This window comes from Prionailurus viverrinus, chromosome A2, assembly GCF_022837055.1.
Source record: "Prionailurus viverrinus isolate Anna chromosome A2, UM_Priviv_1.0, whole genome shotgun sequence".
Lineage (NCBI taxonomy): Eukaryota > Metazoa > Chordata > Mammalia > Carnivora > Felidae > Prionailurus > Prionailurus viverrinus.
In genome coordinates this window covers 40,767,505-40,793,298 of record NC_062562.1, presented here as the reverse complement: position 1 = coordinate 40,793,298, position 25,794 = coordinate 40,767,505, and positions in this window count along the sequence as shown.

The following is a 25,794-nucleotide window of genomic DNA, read 5'->3' as shown; positions in this document are numbered from 1 at the left end:
TCCCTAGTACTTATTTATCTTGCAGCTGGAAGTTTGTACATTTTGATCACCTTCCCTTTCCTCCCATATCCCGTGCCTCTGATAATCACAGAGGCTGATTGCTTTTTCTATGTTGTTTGGTTGGTTTTTTTAGACTCTACATATAAATAAGATCATACAGTATTTGTCTTTCTCTGACTTTTTTCACGTAGCATAATGCCCTTAAATCCTATCCATATTGAAGTAAATGACAGGATTTCCTTGTTTTTTATGACTGAATAATACTCCATTGTATGTATGTAACTGAAGTGAAGTGAGTTTGCTTTTTGGTGAATTGCAGATAGGGACAATACCAAGCAGAGATGTCCTGCAAAGGAATCTTTATTATGCCGCAAACAATGAGATCGTGAGGAAATAATTTCCAAAGTTGTGACTCCCCTAGCAGAAGTGAGTGGGTTCCTTTTATTTAGGGTTTAGGATAAGTATTCAGAAAGCTGAGATTCATCATCTCCTGTATACTTGGCTGCAAGTTGCACAAACATGCTTTGAAAACAGGCCTCCACGTGCTTCCTATGTTATGTTAATGAAGCTTGTGTTGCTTCTAGGGTGGACGTTTAACATTATCTTAAAGCAGAGGCCACAGAGAGATTTAACATTATAATCAAGACAAGGGAGAAAGGCTGTGGACTTCCTCTGAGGGCCAGTATAAACTAGATGGAGTGTTGAGCTCTTGATCTCCAAGAAAGGCCTTGCATACTTTTGAACCGGCACTGGGAGTTTTTACCCCTGATGTGTTGTTTCTCTTACAGTTAGCCTGTTTCCTGCCCGGTAGAGATTGTTAGTTTCTGCCTTCCCTTTGTTCCCTCACAATCCTTAACTGCCGAGGTTTTTGCATTTCTTTGTAATTCTGACACTTCCTAGGAAGTTCTGCAAGACTTGTTCTTGAGCAAGTAGAGCTGGGAGGACATAAATCATGGAACATAGCTAGGCACCTAAAATGACTTCTCTTGGGACACAAAAGCTATATATGTCTCATCTTTCTTTTTCTGGGGCCTTCTAACTCCTTCTGTTTACACATATACACACCACTTTTTTATCCAGTTATCTGTTGATGCACACTTAGGTTGTCTCCATGTCTTGGCTATTGTAAACAATGCTGTACCATGGGGGTAGAGTCATTTCTGATGACATTTTGGTGTGATGGTGGCCAGGGGGGGTTGGGGGGGGGGGTCCAGAGCCACCAGCCAAGAAAGAATTCTTGACAATGTCTTTGGTGCAAAAAGGTGATTTTATTAAAGCATAGGGACAGGACCCGTGGGCAGAAGAGCTGCACTGGGGTCATGATAGGAAACTCATTATATACCCTCAGGTTGGGAGGGGATCAGGGATAGAGTTAGTCTCTAAGGTATTTTGGAAGCAAGGTTTTCATGACCTTGAGGGGCTACCTGTTGCTAGGGAAATGCCATTTATTTCTGTTTAGGAAAACCTCAGTCATGAGACCCTTCAGATGTCTATCAGGGGGCCATAAGCTTGGAGTATGATTGACAGCATGTGCCTTGGGAGAGTTGAAATAAAAGAAGTTTCCAAAGGAATTTTTATATGGTAAAGTAGACTTACAGGATCCTGGGGGTTGGGATAATGTTAAGATTCCCTTTTGCCATCATCCAGACAGCTGAACTCCTAGAGGGAGGTCACTCTGCTGGTTTCAAGAACTTGTCAATGGGTTATAGGCAGTAAAGGGATTTAATTTTTCATTTGCCTTAGTTTCCCACATCACTATGGCAAGCACTTAAACCCTTTTCCTTTGTTCTTGGGTAGGCAGGAGTGTCTGAGGAATAGCACACATATTCCCCAGGAGAAGGGAGCTATTAACCTGTGTTTTGTCCTCAGCTTGCTCCACATTGTATCTATTTCCACACAGGTTTTTAGCTTTCTGCCTATATATTCCCAAAAGTGGAATTGCAGGTTCATCTGGTATTTCTAATTTTTTTAAATGTTTATTTATCATTGAGAGAGACAGAGCATGAGCATGGGAAGGGCAGAGAGAGGGGGAGACACAGAATCCGAAGCAGGCTCCAGGCTCCGAGCTGTCAGCACAGAGCCTGGCATGGGGCTCAAACTCACAAACCGAGAGATCATGACCTGAACCAAAGTCAGATGCTTAACCGACTGAGCCACCCAGGCGTCCCTGGTATTTCTATTTTTAATTTTTTGAGAACCCTCCACACCATTTTCCATACCAGCTGCACCAATTTACAATCCCACCAAGAGTGGACAGGGGTTTCTTTTTTCCACATTCTCACCAACCCATTATCTCTTATCTTTCGGATGTAGCTTTTCTAACAGGGCACATCACCCTTTTAAATGTATCTTATGATGTTAATTGTTTCTCTACTCCTGAATATAATTTATGGCAAGGCCAGTGACACCTCTGTGCTTGTTTTCAGTGTTCTAGTTGATAATTAAGCTTTCCAGCTAAATCCAAACAAAATAATACAAAACTGTCTCCTTGCTCATCTCCAGTCTGCTGCATCCTATCAATCTCAGTGGGAGAGGTAAGCATAACCTCTCTCTTCATCTAGAACTTCTATTTCTCCACTTTCTCAATAACAATGGCTTCTAAATAGGGGGGGGAAAGGAAGCAGGTAGGAAGTGACATAGTATATCACACCTACTTGGCCTTAGTTTCCTCAGTTGTGACTGTAGACAGATTAAAGATGGCTACAAAATTTTAACACACCCTCATCAAGAGATGGGATCTGTTTCCCTTCTTCTCTTACCTTGTCCAATAGCTGCTTTAACCAATGGAATATGACAAAAGTAAGGCTAGACCAGTTCTGGGACTGTGCTTTAAGAGAACTGGCATCAGACCTTCTAGGGTGCCTGAATGGCTCAGTTGGTTAAGTGTCCAACTCTTTTTTTTTTTTTTTAATGTTTATTTGTTTTTGAGAGAAATAGAGACACAGCAAGCAGGGGAGAGGCAGAGAGAGAGGGAGACACAGAATTTGAGACAGGGTCCAGGCTCTGAGCTGTCAGTATAAAGTCTGACCCTGGGCTTGAACTCAGGAACTGTGATATGACGTGAACTGAAGTTGGGCGCTTAACTCACCCGAGCCACCCAGGTGCCCCCTTTTTTTAATGTTCATTTATTTATTTTTGGGAGAGAGAGAGAGAGACAGCATGCACAACAGGGGAGGGGCAAAGAGAGAGAGACAGACACACACACAGAATCCAAGGCAGGCTCAAGGCTCTGAGCTCTAGGCACAGAGCCCGATACAAGACTTGAACTGAACTCAAAAACCTTGAGATCATGACCTGAACTAAAGTCAGACACTTAACTGACTGAGCCAGCCACCCAAGTGTCTGACTCTTGATTTCTGCTCAGGTCATGATCTTGATGAGATTTTGGTGGGGGAGGTGATAGTGAGGTTCATGGGGTCTGGAGCCAATGACCTAGAAAGAATTCTTAAAGATGTCTTTGGTGCAAAATGGTGGTTTTATTGAAGCACGGAGACAGGACCTGTGGGTAGAAAGAGCTGTCCCGGGACCTTGAGGAGAGACTGAGTATATACCATGGAGTTGGGGGGGAGGTAAAGTCCAGGAGAAGTTTCCAGTGAGATTTTCATATGCTAAAGACTCACAGGAGTCTTAGGTCTTAGCTAGGAGGCCTAGCTCTTGTCAAGCAGGTTGCTTTTCCCTCTAGCAAATCATTAGCATTAAGACAGTAGGTCGTTCCTGGTGATACATTTTACTCTGCCAGCCTCAAAGTATCTGTCAGTGGGCCTCAGATTATAAGGAAATTTAGTTGTATCTGCCATTTCCTTCTGGCTTTGTTTCCCACATGACTATGGAGGAGTGATAGACAGTTTGGTCCTACAAAACTATGAGCTCTGTCAGTTAACCACTGTTTCCCCCCCTTTCCTTTGTTCTTGGGCAGCCAGGAGTGCCCGAGGAATATCACACATATCCCACCTGGTGTGTGTGTGTTGGGGGGCAGGGGGCGGTTTGTGGCCTGTCAGCTTGCCTTATGCTCCTCATCATTCTCAGGGTTCACCAGTTTGAGCCCCACATCAGGCTCTGTGCTGATAGTATGGAGCCTGCAAGGGATTCTCTCTCCTTCTCCCTCTCTCTCTCTGCCCCTCCCCAGCTTGCACTTGCCATATACTCTCTCTTTCTCAAAAATAAATAAATAAACTAAAAAAAAAAAATAGCACTGGCACCTTCTGCTATGATTTCTTGGATCTTCGAACTGTCATGTAAGAAGTTACTGTCCTGAGAGTCACCTTACTGTGTGGATCCCAAGGTCCAAGTAGAGTCCATTGAGGTCATTTTAGTGGGCTCTTTGGAGACATTCTTCCCACCCACCTCCTTATCCTAGGGAATTCTCACTAAAAACCTTGACTAAGAAGCTCCGCATTCCCATACTTCTCACACTAGATATTTTGGCTGTGTTTCAGCTGGCCAAGATTATTTTTGCTGAGCTTTTCTTGTCCTTGGGTGGTGTGTGGGGACAGATTAAAGGCACCAAGGGTTCTCTCACGTGGTTGACATCTTATCCAATGAAATTTGAAAACTTAGGCATTCAATGTCCCGACAAACACCAGATTTACAACCAAGACCAATGCAGCAGCAAACTTTTCTTTTATTCCAATTCAAAAAGTCTGGCTGGATGGCTTCTCCTTCAGATAGTCTTATGTAGCAAACCCATCCCAATCCATCATGTACTCAAAATACAGGTGACATGTAAAATGGTCTCCTTGAAGCCTCTTTCTTAAATTGAGGCAAAAGGAAAGAAACCATTTTCTTCCCAAATCAAGGAAACAAGTAGTTGTGATGCTAACACCCCTAACTCTCCCTTAAAATCTTTATTTTGTCACTCCTAAAGTTGTTATATTTATTTAACATGAGTCAGCGGTTTGAATCACAAAACTTGTTTTCCCCCCATTTTATTTGGCAAGTCTCACGTGGTGGTTGAGCTCCACACTCTAAAATATAGAATCTGTAGTTCTTAGGCCTCATTTCAGATTTATGTTTTGAATTTATTACCGTTGCATTGTCTTTTCAGGAGTGGCTTGAGTCTGTTTTCTATTAGGGCAGCAGGTAAAATAATGTTAATCAGGACAAGAGTCTGAAGGCAGAAAAGACTATGTCTTCTCTAGTCCTTAGAAGCTGCAATGTGGGCCAAGCTACAATTTAAAATGCAGCCTTTCTTCATTGATTCACACAGACAAGTGCTTGATGATGTAAGCAGAAAGGTTTCCTTTTCTAATCTTAAATCATTCTTGGATACAAATACAGTTGGACAATAATGGGCTCAGAATCTGAAGAATGCAATAAAGCACAAGCCAGATTTGCATCTTTAGGCAAAGAGCGTGAGTAGAGGGGTTCTTTATGGAGAGCTTTAGTGATTAATCAGAAGTAGTCACAGAAGTTTCTAAAATGCTTGCCTGGGAGGAGACCCTAAAATCAAATTAAAGTTACTAGTTGGAGCCTGAGGGAAAGCCAAAATCTGAGCATTGTATATATCGTTGTGTTATATTTCATTTTCTTTTCTCTAAAGAATGTGTGTGTCTGTGTGTGTGTAAAATCTGTGGGGCAGGTTAAAGACATATTAATATATAGATGTGTATGGATGTGTATATGTTTTTTTTTTAACTTTTTAAACCTTAACCTCTGAAAATCAGGAAACCAGTATAATCTGAAATTCAGTATAATCAGAGATTATACTGAAATTTAAATAAGGTTTGTACATATGGGAGTATATAATAACAGTGTTATACAAATACCAAAGAAGAGTAACATATTTGAATAAAGGGTTATAAAGGAAATATGCTGTAAAAGTCTTTTTTTATGTTAATTTATTTTGAGAGAGAGAGAGAGAGAAAATGCAAGCGTGAATGGTAGAAGGGCAGAGAGGGAGGGACAGAGAGAATCCCAAGCAGGCTTCAAGCTGGGCTCTATCCCACAACCATGAGATCACGACATGAGCCCAAATCAAAAGCTGGACACTCACCTAACTGAGCCACCCAGGTTCCCCAGTTATAAAAGTCTAAAATAAAAATAAAACAATATTTCAGGCATGGGAACGCATTTGTGTTTGCATTTACAATTAAATGTTTACACTTCCAGCGATGTTAATTTGAATGGATGCCTTAAATTTGACTTGTCAGTATAAAAATGTCACTTGGTATGCAAAACAATTGACTGTCAAATATATCGCATAGAGATGCTGGATTTTTATAGCTATCAAGTCTAGACGCTAATTTTATCCTTACGAGTTATTGGAAATCAAATTTAGATAGTTTTTCAGAAAAGGGTAAACTTGTCTCTTTATTGTGAGAATGTAAAACTTGAAACCATCTGTCAGGCAGGGACTCAGGAATTAACTTCAGACAATCAAGGATGAAGTTTTACACAAGAACAGGCATTAATTTGACAGCTTTATGTCTAAAATAAATAACAATATGATAAGATTTGGGAGGGCAGGGTAAGTTTGTAAATAGCCAAACTTTAAGAAAATACATTTTTCTTGTTTCATGGTAATATGGATTTTTCTATTTTCTTCTAATTTTTTTTCCTGTCCCATTGTCTATTAAGATGTGCCATCCTTATTTACTTAATGAATTGTGCTTTTGACGTTTCCCTACTGTCTCATAAAAGCATCTAGTGCTGGTTTGTTTCACACTGTTTTATTTACCCAGAAGTTTGGTATGTATTTAACTCTTGAAAAGTGTTCCATAAATACCAACCATTATAGAAGGGATCAGCGTATTTTTATTATTGGTGTACTTGTCTCTCTACCCAAGTGACAGGAACTATGTCTAGGGCAGGGAATGCTTTTCCTTTATCTTTTTATCTCTGGCATATAGCACTCTGCTTGGTAATTGCAAGGCAATCAATAAAATAATTAATAAAGTGAATTAACAAATGAGACTTCTGGATCACTGTCTTCTGTCTTGCAGTCAGATATAATCTTCTCTTGCCTCTTGCTTCCTATACCAGTCTCCAGTCACTGACATTTCTGCATGAATCATGGGGAAAGACAAGCAATGCCTTTTCTCTTAATTAACTGAGAACTCCACAGTCTCTCCATTTTCTAGCAAGAGACAGAAGTTAAACTAGATTCATAAATGATTAAGCACAGCAGTAAAATCTGCAGTGCCGTTTTTTCCCCCCATAAACCTAGCAGATGATTTGTTGGCATTTCTTTTATCCCTATGCCCTATTGAAATAAAAGATTCTAGATTCCCTAATCTGCAAAATGAGAATAGTCGTAGCAACTCAATAAGGTTGTTGTGAGGATTAACATAGAGTCCATGTGACTTCAGCACAAAGCATAGTCTGGTATAGATGGGCGCTCAGTAACTCGTTGTCATTAAGCGAGACTTGACGTTTTGATCGAGGAATGCTTCAGATCCGGCTCCTATGGAGTTCGGGGATGGGAAATCGGTCGTTTGAAGTCATTCTGTTCTTAAACTTCCTGGTGAATTTTCAGCATAAACAAAATAGTTTTTAATTTTTGCATGACTATAATATTTTCTCTACGTTTTCTATTTATACGGTCTCTGCAATTATCGTATTTTCTAGAAACACCTAGTAAGGACATGGAACTTTAATTATAAAGCATCTAGTTGCGTGTGTGTGTCTGCGTACATTATATTGTCGTTTTATTATTGGGTCTGCAGAATTTTCATTCTTCATGGGTGTCTCCTTTCTTAATGAATAGCTGATTATCCGTTGCAGATGGTTCTTCGTGCTAGGCAGTGTGGTATAGCAGCCAGCGAGGAAAATAGTGCTTCTTTTCACGTGGAGCTTTCATTCAATAAGAAGTAATAGGCATTAGGCAAGTAATCAGAAAATGAGCTGAATAATTATAGACTGTAAAAGAAATATAGTGAATAAGTTAATAATGGCAATGGGAGAAAATGGAACTCCAGAGAGAGAAGAGAGGAAGTAGAAGATTTCAGCAAAGAACTAAAGGGGGAGAATCTTCTAATCAGAAAATGAGTTAAGACTACAGCTTCCCAAACAGAGAAATCAGGTAGTCAAAGATGCTGAGGTGAGAAGAGAGTCTGAACAAGAAAAAATGGCATCAGATGAGGTAGACATATTGTTGACATTGGGCATTGTATGACACTGGTCATAATGAGGAAGCTGGATTTTTTTTATATGCCCTTAATGTGAAGCAATGGAAAGCCATTTACTCCTTAAGCAGAAGAGTGGTACGATTTAAATTGTTTTTCTGTGCGTGTTTTGCTTGGTTTTGTTATTTAATTATACTAGCCCCTGTGTGTCAAACGGGTCGGGGTAGGAAGTCCAGGAGGGAGGTTAGTATGAAGGTTGGAATGAGAATCCCACGTGGGCCGGAGCAGAGGAAGTGTGTGGGGAGAACTGGGAACGCTTGAGAGATTTTGGAGGTAGGACCAAGATTATTGTTTGATGAATTCCATGTGGGAGGAGATGGAAAACTAGAAATAAAGTACAACTTACTTTGTTTTTGTTTTGTTTTTGCTTGACTACTTAAAGTAAAAGCTCATAGATCCACTCATCTTAGATCATTCAAACATTACCTACAGGATACTCCATGAAGATTTCTTCTTTAATGTATACTTGGTGTTTTTCATTTATACCACATGTTATGAATGTTGTGTTTTCTTTTTTTTGTCAATATATGAAATTTATTGTCAAATTGGTTTCCATACAACACCCAGTGCTCATCCCAAAAGGTGCCCTCTTCAATCCCCATCACCTACCCTCCCCTCCCTCCTACCCCCCCATCAACCCTCAGTTTGTTCTCAGTTTTTAACAGTCTCTTATGCTTTGGCTCTCTCTCACACTCTAACCTCTTTTTTTTTCTTTTTTTTTCCTTCCCCTCCCCCATGGGTTTCCGTTAAGTTTCTCAGGATCCACATAAGAGTGAAACCATATGGTATCTGTCTTTCTCTGTATGGCTTATTTCACTTAACATAACACTCTCCAGTTACATCCACGTTGCTACAAAGGGCCATATTTCATTCTTTCTCATTGCCACGTAATATTCCATTGTGTATATAAACCACAATTTTTTTACCCATTCATCAGTTGATGGACATTTAGGCTCTTTCCATAATTTGGCTATTGTTGAGAGTGCTGCTATAAACATTGGGGTACAAGTGCCCCTATGCATCAGTACTCCTGTATCCCTTGGGTAAATTCCTAGCAGTGCTATTGCTGGGTGAATGTTGTATTTTCTTCAGGAGATTATAGGTCATTGTCAACTGATAGCAAGAAATCCAGCCTACCCTCATAACGAGTGAACATTTTTGGTCTAATGTTCATTTTTGTCTTCATCAAATTAATACACCTGCAAGGCTTAATTTTGCCAATTGAGTTTATTTTAGAAGGCAGTGTTGAATTCTTCTCCAATTAAAGCAGCTTAAGAAATTCAGAGGAGGTCCTAAATGAATAATGCTCTGAGTGTGTGGTAGGATTTTTTTTTAACTTTTTTTTTTTTTTTTTTTTTTTTTTTTTAGCAAACCAGTGTTTACTTGCTGATGTATAAAAGGTATATAATCCCACAAAACTTTCACATTTTTAAAATCCCTCCCAAGTTTATTTGTGGACTTTTTTGTTCTGGAAAAAAAATAGGCTCAAGTATTATGCTAATATTTTTAATAGCTAAGATCAGATACCACTCATGAACATATTTTAGACATTAGCAATTGCAGAAGGAACAAAATGGAAGCATGCTTTATATAGCTAAGATTGTGTTTGCCTGTGAGTAGGTTCTCCAATTTTTGACAATCTCTGCTGATAAACCACTGAAACACCACGAATATAACTACTTTGGTTGATTCTTGACAATTTTAAATGTGCTTGGTAAGAAATATATTCTTGACATTGATATTCTACCCGTCAGTTTTATCTCATGGTATCTAGGAAGGAGAAAGCCAGAATAAACCACATTCAGTTTTAACTTTACTAAATACCACCAAAGTTCCCCAAGCCAGCATTACAAGTGAAGTTAACTTATTGCCCTTTTACTTCTGCATAACACAACATCAAAAACATTTTATCTGCCAATATGTGATTTCTCCAGTGACCTTTGACATTTTTGAGCATATATTCTCATGCATCATTAGAGGTTTCATGCCAAACCAATAACACAGTTCTCTGTTGTTTTCAAATGCCTCCTAAAGCAAAAGGTTAATGATCAATAAAATGCACTGAAATGGTTCTTTTTGCTGCCATAGCTCATCTATTTCTCTTTTCACTCAATATCCACATGCTTTTAATATTTTGTGAGCAGCTTTTGTTTTTTCATGTAATGAAGGGTAACTAATGTGCTATTTTCTCTTTATAAAGTAACACTCTCTATGTTAGGATTCTATCCATGAGAGATGCCTTTCATTTGCCCTAATGACAGCGGTTAACTCACTATTTGGCAATTCTGTGCCTTTAAAAATTAAAGGTTTTTATGAAATCTCTCATTTGCAGGAGTTTGTACCAGGTTATAAAATTCATGTAGTTGCTGTCCAGTTTAGGGGTCTACAGCACCAGTACTGAATGCTAAAAAGAAATCTAAAGCAAAGCTCAAGAAACATGGCCCTTAGGTGAGGTCTGGCCCACAGCTGTTTTTGTAAATAAAGTTTTATTGGGACACATCCATCCCTATTTGTTCATTTATTGTCTTTGGCTGCTTTCATGTTTCAGTGGCAGATTTGAATAGTTGAAGCAAAGACTATATGACCCTCAAAATCAAAAATGTTTTCTTATTTGGCCCTTTACAGAAGAACTGATGATTCTTGATCTATATAAAATTAAGCCTGTTTATTCTCAAAGCTATGTGATCACAAGAATATACATTGGTTGACACCGTGACATTGTATAGATCATCAATTCGAAATGTTTGTCACATGATTTGAGAGTTATAGAAGGTACAACTTGCAAAGCAACACATAAAATGTCCCTCTTTGAAATCTAAAGTTCAATATTAGTTAGTGGTTATATACACCTTAAAAAATACACCAAACATACTCAAACATACTAAATGGTTATACCTGGAGAGAGAAAGAAGGAATTTTGACTTTTACTCTGTACACTACTATAATTTCAGAATCTCTCTCTCTAGTAGGCACATGATATGTTAGTATATTTTTCTTTTAAAGAGATTTGCTTATTACTAAAGTCAGCTTCAATAGCCCTGTCACAATTCACTGTAATTAACATATTAGACATTTATTTCAAGGAAGAATTCTCAGGATTTTTGTTAAAGTATAGTTATTAAATAATGCTACTTTACAATTACCTGAAACACAAAGGACTATTGTAGGTAACATTCCCTTGACCTCCATTACAGCCCAAAAAAATGGAGCCAGGATTTTAACCCCTTCCTGGACAGCAAAATTGGTGGTTAGAGTATATAACTCCTATGTGCATATACAGATAATGATGGTGATGGCCCTTCACTATGCCTCTGATGTTGGGATAATTGCTTAAAACTGTGTAATGAGGTTGGTAATGTTATTCCTGTTTTACAAAAGGAAACAAAAGAAGAATAGGTTTTGAATGGTCAAGTCTTAGAGCCTAAAAAAGTATCTAGATGTTTGGCACTATTGGCCAATTCTGGTTCTCAATCATTACTTTGTTGTTCCTTCCAGTAGATTGAAAGGGTACATTTAGGGTAGGATGACTTTTGATCAAGAATATAGATTCAAGTTCTATGTTCAAGGTGTTGTGTCATGTTCTGTGTTTTTGAAGAGTTAGACTAAATTTGATCATGCTCCTATTATATATCAGACCCATCATAGATGATGGGACTAAAATTTTCACAGAAACTTTAAAAATAGTCACTTCTCTATAATCCTAATGACGGAGTAAAGCTAGATAGTTGCCTTTTTTCCTCTTTATTACAGGTGTCACTTTTATAAGTATACTGGCTAATTTGTGTGCATGTTTGTGGGCTTGTGTTCTAGAGATGTGATTGCAAGATCAAACGGTAGACATATTTAATATTGATAGATATTACTAAATGATCGTCCAAAATGGTGTACCTAAATATTCCATCAGCATTTTACCAAGATAACCATTTATCCATAGCATTGTTTTTATTAAGAGAGTTAGAACTACTAGAATACCAGCTAATAAGTATTAACCCATTCATAAACATGACCTACATCTTAGTGGCACATTACATGTCTCTTTCTTTATATGGGAAACAAAATGTAGCTAGTTAATGAATTCAACTAACACTCATTCAGTAATTATAATTGGGGACAAGTGGGTTCCCATTCTATGAGGAAGTATTCTGAAAAGGCTATCAGAAAACATGGTATCTATCCTAACTTCTGACTTCCTACCTCACCTGTCATATGTTGCACAAGCCAATGACAGCCAATCGTATGTTGCACAACCTCTTTGGTCTGAGGTTTCCCATCTGTCAAATGAATGTTGGATTAAATCATCCCTAGTGTTCTTTTCAAGTTTCAGTTTTCATTAACATGTAAATGTGGGTATAATGAATAATGTAGTACTCACTGTTATTTCTTGATTATTTAAATTTTTTTTCTTTCATTTTGTTTAATTATCTAATAAATTGTGATTTAATCCTTTTAGAAAGAAATATAAATCAAAGGCATAGATCTTTCTATTTTCCCCTTGCTGGAGTATAAGCTCTGTTGATATCTGTCTTGTCCACAAACATGTTGTGCTCAGTGTGCACTACGTTTTTGATAGATGAATAAAACAAATTGTGTGATTCTTTGAGCTGGATTCTAACATTTGAAACCATTCGATAAAACAAACCAGAAGCTGATTCAACTTTTGACTTCAAACCTGAATATGACATCATAGGTATTACTTATAGGGACTTACTTGCCAAAGTTCTTGTTTTTTAAGTGTATTTATTTATTTTGAGATAGAGAGAAAGAGAGAGAGGGGCAGAGAAAGAGAGAGGGAGAGAGAGAGAGAATCCTAGTCCCTTTGCACTGACAGTGTGGAGACCCTATGTGGGCTCGAACTCACTAACTTTAAGACCACGACCAGAGCTGAAATCAAGAGTTAGATGCTTAACAGATTGAGCCACCTCAGCACCCCTCGATGTTCTTTATATATTTCATCATACACCAGGAGGATTTTCAAAAATGGTGATAGGTCAGGTTTTCAAAACTTAGGGTAGGCCATTTAAAAAATAGCTTCAGGTATTCCTTGAGTTAATTATTACAGGTCTTTCTAAAATCTGAGTGCATAACATAATTCTCACATAAATGTTAAAATTTACCTAAGTTGGGATTTGTGAGGATATTGAATTTTTGCATACTTTGCTTTGAGTTTATTAAGTATTTATAATGATAGATCACAGAATTGTTAAAATATAAGCAATAAGCCTCTTCTCTTTTCTTGGAAACAAAAGCAATATTCCTTTGAATTTTAATTCATTTACTCAACTAATTTGATCACCTTTTATAAGCCAGATGCTGCTCTAGGTGCTGGGAAATATAGCCATTGAACAAGGCCAAAGAATTCCTACCACTGTGCAGTTTACAAGCTTGTAAGATTTTGTTATGTTAGGAAGTGGCAAAGTTTGTGCCTAATAATGCTTTGGTTTTTTGTTTCTTTGTTTTTCGAAATCCCAAGACTTGGCTATATCAGAGCATTTTTTCTTGATATTCTAGTAAGAGAACACCATGTTGCTCAGGGATATACCTTGATCCAAAATAAATCTGAAAATAATAATAATAATAATAATAATAAATCTGTAATTGAACCAACACGAGTTTGCTCCTTGGTGAGTCAGGAACTGTACCAGGTTGAGTTGTCACAAAGAAAACTTTTATTTGCAGCAAATAAGGAGATCACAGGAAATCGCTTCCAAAGCTGTGACTCCCCAAGGGAGGGTGATTGGGTTCCTTTCTTTTAGGGTTAGGATGAATATTTATATTTTTTAAAGTTTATGTATTTATTTTGAGAGAGGGAGAGAGAATGCATGAGCAGGGGCGTGGTAAAGAGAGAGAGAGAGAGAGAGAGAGAGAGACTCCTAAGCAGGTTCCACACTGTCAGCTCAGAGCCTGATGCGGGGCTCCGTGTCATGAACCATGAGATCATGACCTGAGTTGAAATCAAGAGTTGGATGCTTAACCGACTAAGCAACCCAGGTGCCCCAACAATGAATATTTACATTGGGAAGCCTTGTTATCCTATGTAGAGGCAGACATAAGGTAACGTAGGTGCCTTAAGGAAACAGTTCTACACATACATTGTATAGTATGTAAATGAAGCTGGTGTTCTACCTTGGGTGGAGATTTTAGTATTATAATGAGGTAAAGGTAATTGTAGGTCATTCTAGAGGTCACGCCATGGTCCATCTGCACAGGTGCAAGTCAGATTTAACTCAATGGGTCCAGGTGGTCTGGGCAGGTGCCATCACCTAGGAGATGATTTCAAATGTCATTTGTCTGAGTTAAGAGGAAAACTGGGGGGGCGCCTGGGTGGCTCAGTTGGTTAAGTGTCTGACTTCACCTCAGGTCATGATCTCGTGGTTTGTGAGTTTGAGCCTGACATCGGGTTCTGTGCTGACAGCTCGGAGCCTGGAGCCTGCTTCTGATTCTGTGTCTCCTTCTCTCTCTCTGCCCCTCCCCCAGTTGTGCTCTGTCTCTCTCTATCAAAAAAAAAAAAAAAAAACGTTAAAAAAAATTAAGAAAAAGAAAAGAGGAAAGCTGGAAAGAAGAGCTTAGGGGAAAATATAACAAAAGGGTAATGAGTACAAGCAGGTGAGCAGTAGTAAAGACCAGGTCTTGGGATTTAGCTAGTGACCAATTTACGTTTTTTTGAGATAGTGATATTTAAACTTGATTCATCTCAAACACTTGAAGGATCTTGTAGAAACAGTGATTATTTCCCCAGAAGGAAAAAACACATTTAGACGTTTAGCTCATAATTTTGCACATAATTCCCAGGGCCTCAGGATCATCCACACATCCACACAGCTAAAAACTCTGACCTAGATCAGCTGTGTGACAAGTTAACACAATTAAGGATAATGTGCTCTCTAAATGTTAGATATTTATCGAGGTATTTTATTTTTTTAAATATTTATTTTTGAGAGTGAGGGAGTACAAGCATGCAGGTGAGTGGAGGAGGGGCAGAGAGAGAGGGTGACACAGTGTCCGAAGCAGGCTCCATGCCCTGAACTGTCAGCACAGACCCCGCCGCGGGTCTCCAACTCGCGCACCATGAGGTCATGACCTAAGGTGAAGTCAGCCGCTTAACCGACTGAGCCACCCGGGCCCTGCCTTGAGCTATTTTAAATAGATCAATCCATTATACAGTTTATTCAGTGATTGATTTATTTCACACATATTTGACTGCATCCTAATGTTCTTATGTGCCAGGCACTGTGCCAGGCAACACTATCATTCTCAAAACAAATTTTGATAATATTGCTTAAACCAATCCATGGAATATATTGACTAAACCAAGTTCAATGTTCATATAAAATTCACAAGCAATCATTTGTGCATTGCCAAGCATCACCCTTTCTAGTTTTTATCGGGACTTAACCAAACAACAGGAAATTGGTTTCTTGCTTTTATCAGACCTGAAACAAGAGTTTGACTACATAGTATTAAAAAGTTGTATTTCATTCAAAGCAAGTATAAGTAAAAACAAATGTGGCTTCTGCATGACACATTCCACTGTCTTAACTTTGTGAAGTGCAGAATTACCCCTAAGACTCAAAGAAGCAGCTCCAATCACTGAATTCCAAAAGACAAGTCGCTAAACCCCTTGTATGTCTGTCAGGTATCTATAATAATTTGAAGCACGATATTAAATACTGAATAATTTAACGAACTAACATAGCTTAAGTTTTCCAAGTGGCATTGGCAAGTTTTAATGTAATAAGCATTACCAACTTGAGATCAGGTCTTTTGAGACCAAATTACACACCAGAATTACAAGTGGAGACTGACAACCATGAAATGGCACATTGATTTAAAATCAATACATTCATGGGTGCCTGGGTGGCTCAGTCGGTTGAGCATCCGACTTTGGCTCAGGTCATGATCTCGCCCTCTGTGAGTTCGAGCCCCGCGTCCGGCTCTATGCTGACAGCTCAGAGCCGGGAGCCTGCTTTGGATTCTGTGTCTCTCTCTGCCCCTCCCCTGCTCATGCTCTGTCTCTCTCTGTCAAAAATAAGTAAACATTTAAAAAAAATTTTTTTTAAATCAACACATTCAGGGCTGCCTGGGTGACTCAGCTGGTTGAGCACCTGACTCTTGATTTCAGCTCAGGTCGTGATCTCAGTGTCTCGAGATCGAGCCCTGTGTCGGGCTCTGCACTGGGTGTGGAGCGTGCTTAAGATTCTCTTCCTCTTCCTCTACTGCTTGCACACACTTCTCTCTCTCTCTCTCTCTCTCTCTCTGTCTCAAAAATAAAATAAAAAGTAAAATAAAAAATAAAAACAATACATTTAAAGATCTTGTAGTTACAAATTAGATTTTAGTCAAAGAATGGCCTATTGGTGACTGAATCTTTATATCCCTGTATTGATCTCGACCATGGTTTAGTAGTTACAAGAAACAAAAAACTTTCCTTATGAGAAAACTAACTTTACAACTGTAGTCCAGAGAGATTATGTCATGAAGTGATATGATTTTGTTTTTTTGTATTGAAATGAGGGTAGACTACAAGTCTGCCTGGAGGCCTGTCAACTCATTATCCCTTAAAATATTTTTTAAAATTATTTATCTTCAATGAAAAGAAAAGAAATACTGGAACAAGAGGAAAGATTAACATACATTAGATTTCTTCTGTAAATTTCAAGTTATGAGATAACCCATGCCATCTGTAATAGTCTTTCCCTCAAATTAATTTTAGTAATGTGTATTACTGAACTCTAGAGTCTGACTGAACAAAGAAATAACGAAAACTTGGCCTTCTAGTACGATTTCTGGCAATGTGGCAGATGAGAATCTAGCACTGACCTTTCTTTTGAAAACAATACACAAAATGGAAGAGAAAAGAAATGCGTATGTAGCCTGACAACAAAGTAAAGAAGTTAGAGCAATGGCTGAGTGAAGCCACCAACCTGAGATTAATTGGAACAGTGAAGTTAGCTTTCACCTTGAATCACATGGGCAAATCGCAGTTTTTCTGAGTGTCATCTTTGATATTTCCCAGGACTGGGGTGGGTGCTGGTACAGAAGAAAACAATTTTAAAGCTGAGCCCAAATGGGAAAGTCAAAGCAGAAATCCACTTTTCTTCTATTTGGAGCTCAAAAGTGCTATTCTCCTCATGTAAGGATGAATTAGAAATAACTCTGTTCCCAGGTAAAAATAGGAAAATTGCCTGTCTCCAAACTTCGTACCGAATGAGGGAATAAAATGTCTCCCCTGAAAATATATAAACCCAAGCTGACATTTGCACAAGTTTGCTACATAAATTCATCCTAAATGGTCAGTCCAAAAATGCTTCAAGCCAGAAATTTAGGTATGTTTCCAAAAGTAGTGTGATTTAAGACCATTGCCAGGACCAGATGGTAACCCTTTCAGGAGGTGCTCAACTTTATCCTATATCTCAAAGAAGCTTAGTTTACCAACTAAGTAAGTTTACAAACAAAACAGGCAGTTAAAAAGGCACCATGTGGCAAAGCCATCAGAAATGAGAAAAAACAAAGTCACATTGCACATAAAATGTGTAAATTGTTATCACTGTGGTAAAAAGAATAACTCATTTCCTTAGAAAACATTTGATTATCTTCAAGCCATAACCATTTTCTCACAATTTTTTTCATAGATGATACAATATTTATGTGTACTGAGAAGACAGTATTTATTATAACAGAATTACTGAAGTTTGGGAATAGCACAACATCAGAAAATCTACCGTATCTGGGAGGCTATTTTTATTTCATTTTAGGGAGAGAGTATAAAGGCTTAAAAAGTATGGACTTGAAATCAGACCAAGATCTTTAATCCTGTAACATACTTGTGTATTTAAATTCTAAGGTTTGCATTGTCCATTTTGCAAAATGGCCTTATAATATCCATATTACCAATATGCAGTAAGAAATGAGACAAAACATCTAAAGAATATGTCATAGTTCAGCATGTAATAATCTCTTTGGTCATGTTAGCATTCTTCCTTTTTCTGTACTAGTCTCAAGAGACACAGTAACTTATTGCATTCATGGAAGAGAAGGATCACCTGTCTCCCCTCTAGGTTTCAGACTCCTCTGTCTGTAGGTGGAGAATTGAGCCTTTAATTCATCATGCATAATTATACATCAAGTCTCAAGAAAATGTGAGACTCGTCTGACTCATCTGTCAAAGCTTACAGTATAGTTTCACTGGCTGATTAGTTTCACTAATCAAATATTAGAACTTTTCAAGAGCTTCCTCAGTGCCTCCCCCTCCCCCCCATAAAGAGGGGACATCTATTTGGTCTCTGTGGCATTTTGGTTTGCTACCTCTTTCTCTGACAATGAAAAACCAAATCCCATGTCCCTTAAGGTATTTACTCATTTGGTCAATTTCCTTGTGTGTAACCAGTGTAGAAATGATACCATCACCTGTCAACACATCCATCAAATCTCCTATCCCTGTCTATGTTCCTGTACTTCATACTGCACATCATCCCCCCCCCCCCCCATCCTACGCTTTCATAGACATCCTCAGCCAGGGTGCTTTCCTTTGTGGATGACTCTTTTACTATTCTTTGGCTCACATACTTGTGGCATACCATCTTCCACACAGATATCCTCCATACCCCTCTTGGGGCCTAACGCCTCACACCAGGTAGCCCTCCATAGCCCGCTTACACTCCGACATGGAACAGGAGGCTACCCCTTCCACCCCACCTCATACTTATTCATGAAGACCCCTCTTCATATCTGATCATCTGATCTCTGGTCACCGTCATGCCTCCACCCTCTCCCCAGATCCCCGTCTGGATACCTGCCTTGCTCATCTTCATCTGATAACTTAGACCTGTTTGACTTCAGAAAGGACTATCATGTTAAATTGAATCATGAGGAAAGTGAGGCGAATCAGTTGATCTCGGAAGCAAACGGAAAGTACCTTTCTATTTTGTGTTCTAGCATATGCCATTTCCTACTTATTTGCATCTCCCAATTATTTTGCAAGTATTAAAATCTCCTTTGTCTCTGAAGATGTTAGAACAGGACAGAACTTAGGAAACTTAATGTAACAGATGAATACATAGAGTTTATTTCCACAGATTTATGTATATAGTACTGTCGATGAATCCCAGATTTTTGAAAATTATTTCCATGTCAATGATGTATATATTTTATTAGAATGAATTGCAAGATAGAATTACAGGCTTCACTTAACAGTAACTAATGCTTGAAATTTGCTGGCTGATTTATTGGAGAAATGCTTTGTCTATTAACACTCCTATCAAATGCCCTAAGATCTAAAGATTATGTCAATAATAATAAAAACTTTTCTAAACTAAGCCCCTAGAATGGGCTTTTGAATGGAAAATATTTTGGGGGTGGTACATAGGAGGACTTTTAAGACATTTCAACATGTTTGCTTTGGGACATAAGAATCATGCAGAGGGTGTCTCCCAAGAAAAGACTGAAATCACTGTGTGTCAGGTAAAATCAACAATGCCCTTTAGGCCCGTTTCTGGTGTTTCATATAGAAAAGAAAAAGTCCAACCATGCTTAGCCTGTCCACAGATGGCAAGGCACAAATATGAATAAAAATACTATCTTCTCCCTCTCTCAATGTCTTCTGAAAACACTGTTTTTAAACTAGACTATATTTCTATGAAATTTTCATTTATAGCTAAGACTGTTCAGTCCAGATATAGGAGCTATTAATATCCAGGGTTTTAGTGAATTATACACTTCATCTCCTGGATAGAAGAGAAACGTTATGCAAACCCCTTTTCATACATTACATAATTCCATATGAAATTTCTAGCATAATTCTCTTATTATTACTCAGAACTCATTAAGGAAGAGATGTGCATTAAAACGGCATGTACGCAGTGAGTAGTATGGTTTTCATGTTAAAACAAGTAGATACCTACTTGCAACCTTTCATGCCATTGGTGTGATATCTCCATTTGCATGCAAATATATTAGGCTCTTAATCAGTTTCACTCACACACAAAGAGGCTCTCTTTGAATATTTCCTGAGTATTTTTTGAAACATAATTTCAGGGCTTTAATACAAGTTTTCAGCAGCTTTGCTATATTTTATTTTGGCACAAAAGATGGAGAAGATGGAGATTTTCATTCTCATATGAATATGATATCATGAGAAATAGTTCATAGGATTTATTAGAACTGCAGAAGTGATACCTTTTCTAAATAATTTACAGTTGGAGAATGAATGGAATATCTAAGAGAGCTGATCATTTTTAAAGACAAGTGTTTCAGTGCAAGTAGGTGCTGCTGCTGTGTGAGTTGCTGTAATTCTCAGTAGTTGCATTTTGTCTGAGAAAATAATTCTGTCTTTGGAGACCAAGCCCCATGTGTCCCCAAATACCAAAGATCGTACATGAAAGATTTTTGAAGGTGGTCTTTCATATGTTAGTATTTAATTCAAATTGTTCATTTCACTGAGGCAAACATGCCATGAATGTTGTGAAATCTTGCAAAGATAAAAATGATTCTGAAGAGATCTTTTGAGTGGTCAAGGGCTGCGACTGAGGATTACACCCAAGATTCAAGTCTTACAAATGCTGTTTAACAGATACATGACTTTGGGCATTTCACTTCAACATAAATTTACCTTCAATTCATTTGTTTAAACCAACCAACCAACCAACCAACCAATAAATAAAACATAACATAAAGTATATATACATATTTTATATAAAAGTATATGATGTGAGATTTATAAGATATTGCTTGCCTCTAATAGTGGCTGAGAACTAAATTACAATGCACAGGGCACAGAATTTATTCAAAGGCTAGTACATATGTAGTAATTTCTCAGTAAGTCATAACTCTTATGAGTGACAAGGCAGAATCAGTTCTTAAAACAGAAAGAAAATTATCCTTCACATTAGAGAAACTTTTTTTAATTTAATCATGGTCACTTAAGTAATTTATATTAAGGTACTATTTTCCAAATATGAATTTGCTCTGAAGCTGTACTCTTTTCCAGCAGAGGGAGAAATTATCTCCCAAGCTAGTACAGAGAGAAGCAAGGTCTATATACAAATGTGAAAAATCCAATTATGTTCTTTGCATGAAATAGATTATTTTTGGTGTTAAGTAAATATTCTGCGAATTTTTGTTTAGTGCTTCAAATTGCATGAAAATGTAGATTTCATAGTTAGAACTCACTGGCTCTGCTGATGACATCTTCTGAGCAAACTGGTTAGTGCATGGCATTGTGAAGGAGCTATCACTAGAATTAGAACTGTTTGTCATAGGGTTAATCTCACAGAAAGTCAGTAACTAGGGTGCCAAGCAATTAGAGAAAAAAACCAAAATATATAAAGTATCCCCAGAAAGACAGAGTTGCTATTTGTATTGTTTATTGATCCCTTTAAATTTAGTATACTCATCCAACCTCTTTTGAACTAGTCATCCAATAGCCAAATGGAAATCTATTATGTTTATTTCTTTTGGATTCAAGATATAGAGTAGGTGAACCTTTGATCAAGTTTACTATATGGATGCTCATGGGATGGAACCAGAAAACCATAAAAAAAAAAAAAAAAAGACAGTTTCTAAGCTAGTTCAAAGTCTTTCTCTGAGGATTCATGATCGCTTTGGTCCTGCCCCCGGGCCTTTGAATCCAAAGCCTGAAATAGCCACGATGTGACATTGCTTCTACAGATATTAATGACCAACATGGTTAAAAGTTAATTTCTTCTGAACTCCAAACTTACAGGGAGAGACCTGCATACCTGTGATATCTCCTCGGGAATGCTCACAGGCATCTCAACCTGAAAATGAACTCTTGATCTGCCCTGTCCCTGAACTTAGACGAAGTGACACCACTATTCATATCCTTGATAATTCCCTCTATCTCAATTCCCACATATTCACTTCATCACCAAAGTGTCTTGATGGCTTTATCTTCTGAATGTTTTTCAAACTGGTTACTATTTTTCCGTGTGCTCTATCATCTTTTCCGTCCAAGCCACCATCACGTCTGGTGTGAAAGTAGTTTCTGCAGTAGTTTCTGTCTCCCCACACTAGTCCTCTCAAGTGCAGTCTCTGCACGGCAGCCAGAAGGATCATTAAAAAATCCAGTCTGTTCAAACCACACCCATGCAACTCTTCAAATCTTTTCTATTGTTCTTAAGTTAAAGTCCAAATCTTCAACAAGGTCATGCATGCTGTGGCCTCCGTGCCCTTCTCTCTCTCTTTGCTGCTCTGCTCCAGCCATGTGGTTCCTCTTTACCACTACAAAAAAGTTTCCCAAGACACGTCCCTTGTCATGCCTTTCTTCCCCCTATATTGTTCCTCAGTTGAAGCATAATCCACTCTTATGCCTTCTCCTAGAAAACTGTGATGGTCCCTCCTGTTGGTTGCGTCATGGGGACAGAGTTAAACTTAGTTCGTCTATAGCCCTCGTACTTAGCCTAGCACCCAGTTAAGGTGCTTATTTATTTGACTAAATGAGAAAGGAAAGAAAAGGTGATAGAGATTTTTAAGTCATTAGCTTAAAATTTAGGGAGCTTTTTGTGAGGTACACAAGTGTTTCTCTAGAGGCCAAATGGGGAAAAGTGATTAAATTTAAACTAGAGTAATTTACACATGAAGAATTTAGCCAACAGGGACATGAGAAAAATCTGTCAAAGATTTGACTAAGACATCCCCCTGGATATCTGTATTAGTGCTGCTTTAGAACATCTTGAAAGGCAGTGATTAGATAAAAACATATGGTGATGACAAATTCTATGTATTCATTATTATGTAATATGTTTATGTATGAGACAACTTTCAAAAATATCATTGACATTTTTGTCTTGTTGAATCTTTGAGGTGGCTGCTTCCCAAATTCTTAGATCCTCATCTGGCTGTCACTATGCCAGCTCTAAAGGTACAGTGAATATTCTCAAACAGGGTGAATTGCTGTTAATGGTGGGGTTTTTCAGATTCCTTTCTGATCTTTGACCTGAACGAACAAGACTGGGTGATTTGGGAGCCTCAAGAATTCACAGCAATTTGAATTTACTCCATTGTAAAAAGCCACAATTACTGAAATGTGCATGAACAGGCTTGCCAACTCCTTTCTTTAATCAGAAAGAATCCTTATTTTACTGAAGTAAAGATACCACCAAAAATTGTTAAATAAATTCCGTTAAGTTTTGGGACAGAGAGTCAATGTACAAAAATCAGTTCTATTTCTACACACTAGTGCAGCATCTGAAAAAAGGAATAAACAGTCCCATTTATATTATCACTAAGAGCAATAAAATAGTTAAGGATGAATTTAACCAAGGAAAGGAAAGATATATATACATAAATGGTGAGACATTGGTAAAATAAATGAATGGAAAGATGAAAAAGAAGACAAGAATTGTTATTAGTGCCTCCCGTTCCCCCACCTGCCTCCTCATAAGGAAAGGACTGACCTGTCTTGGGCAAGGTCTTATGCTTTGCTTTATTAAACTGAGGGCAATGACCAGTTAGAAAGCTTCTAGAGGTCCCCTACAGGAGTTAACATCTGCTTGCTTCTGGGTAGGCTGAACGGAGTGGCATTAGTAGAGAGGGGAAGGGCTTACTTGTCTCAGTGAAGTGGCTATTTAACAACCTGTACAGTGTTTTTGTTTTGTTTGGTTTTGTTTAATTTTGACAATCAGTATAGATATCTGACCCACATTCTTCCGTGTAAATGAACAAATTGGATTGGTGAAACTGTTGCTGCTATTTGCTTAGGCAATTATACTTTGAAAAAAATCGTTTTCTAGTGATGAAATGGATAAAATTGTTTAGATCGGTGGCCTTCAAAGCATCCCTTTGGAACCCTTGGAATTTCCTAGTCATGCAAATTTTACTTTCCACTCACACCATCCTGGGGTGGGATGGGGCCCAGTAATCTGTGTTTTTACAAAGCCCTCTGGATGATTCTGATGCACCCTCAGGTTTGAGAGTCGCTGTGTTAGATAATCAGCCCAGTTCACATGTGTCAGAATAGAGTCACCTCTGACAATTTAAAGCAGCTTGATTTAGGATCTATATTAATGCAGATAGGTGTTGGTGAGGTATGCAGCTGCTGGGTCAGAGTGCTCACCCACTAGCTAAGTGACTTAATCTTGATCATCTCTCTCCCAGCAGGCAATTCAAATGCAGGTCTCTGGAAAATTACAAGGCACTACACATCATAGACATTCATAGTCACTGTTAATTGTCAAAATGATAAAACACAAACCTGTCAGTGTCAGTGGTCTACTGTATTCATTATAAATGTAACACTTAGTATGGTGAAAATAGATTTCGAAGGTGCAGTGATTAATGAGATCTGTGATTACCTTCATATTGACTTTTTAAAGTAGGTAAAATGGTACTGCTGTATTTAAAGGCACTTAAGTCAGATTATTATTCCACCTAGGAAGGGCATATTTATAAAAAAGAAATCAACATCATTATATTGTCCTCGAAAAGTACTTACTAGAAAAATTATACCGAGAGGGTAAAGATTAGATTCCAAATCCTTTTCAAAGAAGGAAAGACAAATAGAGGTTTTCAGGTCACTTTTGAATTCGATGGGATTTAAACCATCTCTCTATCCAATAAGGGGCCCCCAATTCAAATATCACCACTTGCAGCAGTATTTGGCACTGATCCTTGTCCAAGTTCAAATTGTGTTTTTGAAATGTTCTTATTACATATTCCTTTCTCTTCTTGAAAGGTATATTCTAATTATATTTCATCCGCTCTTTAGTTTGTGGATAAAAACCATAGATTAGAAATAGAAATAGGAAGTTCAAGGCTAGAGATCCAAGCTTTTAATGGTTCACAAAACAACAAACATTGACAAAGTACTGAATAAATATTCTCTTCTCGAGGTATTAATCACAGTTCCAATTATACAGTGGGCAGGAGATCTCTTGAGTGTTTGTTTAAAGAGCCTTTGTTCCTTGATGTGATTTTTCTTTTTAATTATAAATATGTTCACCTCCATTGTGTTATGGTTGGGTGAATTGCTGTCTCCTGCCTGTACCCACACCTTGTCTTCTGACAGGAACAGACTTTGCCTCATCCTCCACTTGTGGATATAGCGGCAGTTACTGCTTGTAACTAAAGGCCTATTGCGTTTCTGCCTGTAGCCACGGCTTGCTTCTACCTATGGCAGGTGAGGTGGGTTCTGTTGTCTGCCCAGAGCCTTATTATCTGTAGTGATTTTCCTTCTTCCTTTCCTGTGTTTGCTAGTACTATTAATCCAGGGTTGGCCTACCCTTGTGGCTTTCAGATTTGACAAACGTCTGAGAGCTTTGGGGAAGCTTTCAGGGCCTGAGGGAAGAGCGAGCTTTTGAATGCGTGGGCCCAGAGAAGGCGCTTTCTTAGAATTGTCTGCCTCATAGAGCAGCCTCATGTTACTTTCACAAAGGATTTGGTAAGGTCTTGCTCCTGATTAAAGCAAGAAGCCAAAAATGAAATCGTTAAGCCCTTAATCCCCATCCAACCCCACCCCCCATTTGCATTAGGAGGCCCCAGTGGAGGTGCTAGAAGAAGACCTCTTCCTGAGGCCCCAGACAAAAAGACCTAGGAATGAAGGTTCTGGGCCACGAATGTAAGTAAGTGAAGAACACGGCTGGCCAGTGAGTCTGCATCCTTGACGGCACTCCCCTTCAGGGACTTCCACGCCCAGGCTGTGACCTCAAGTCTGGTGTGA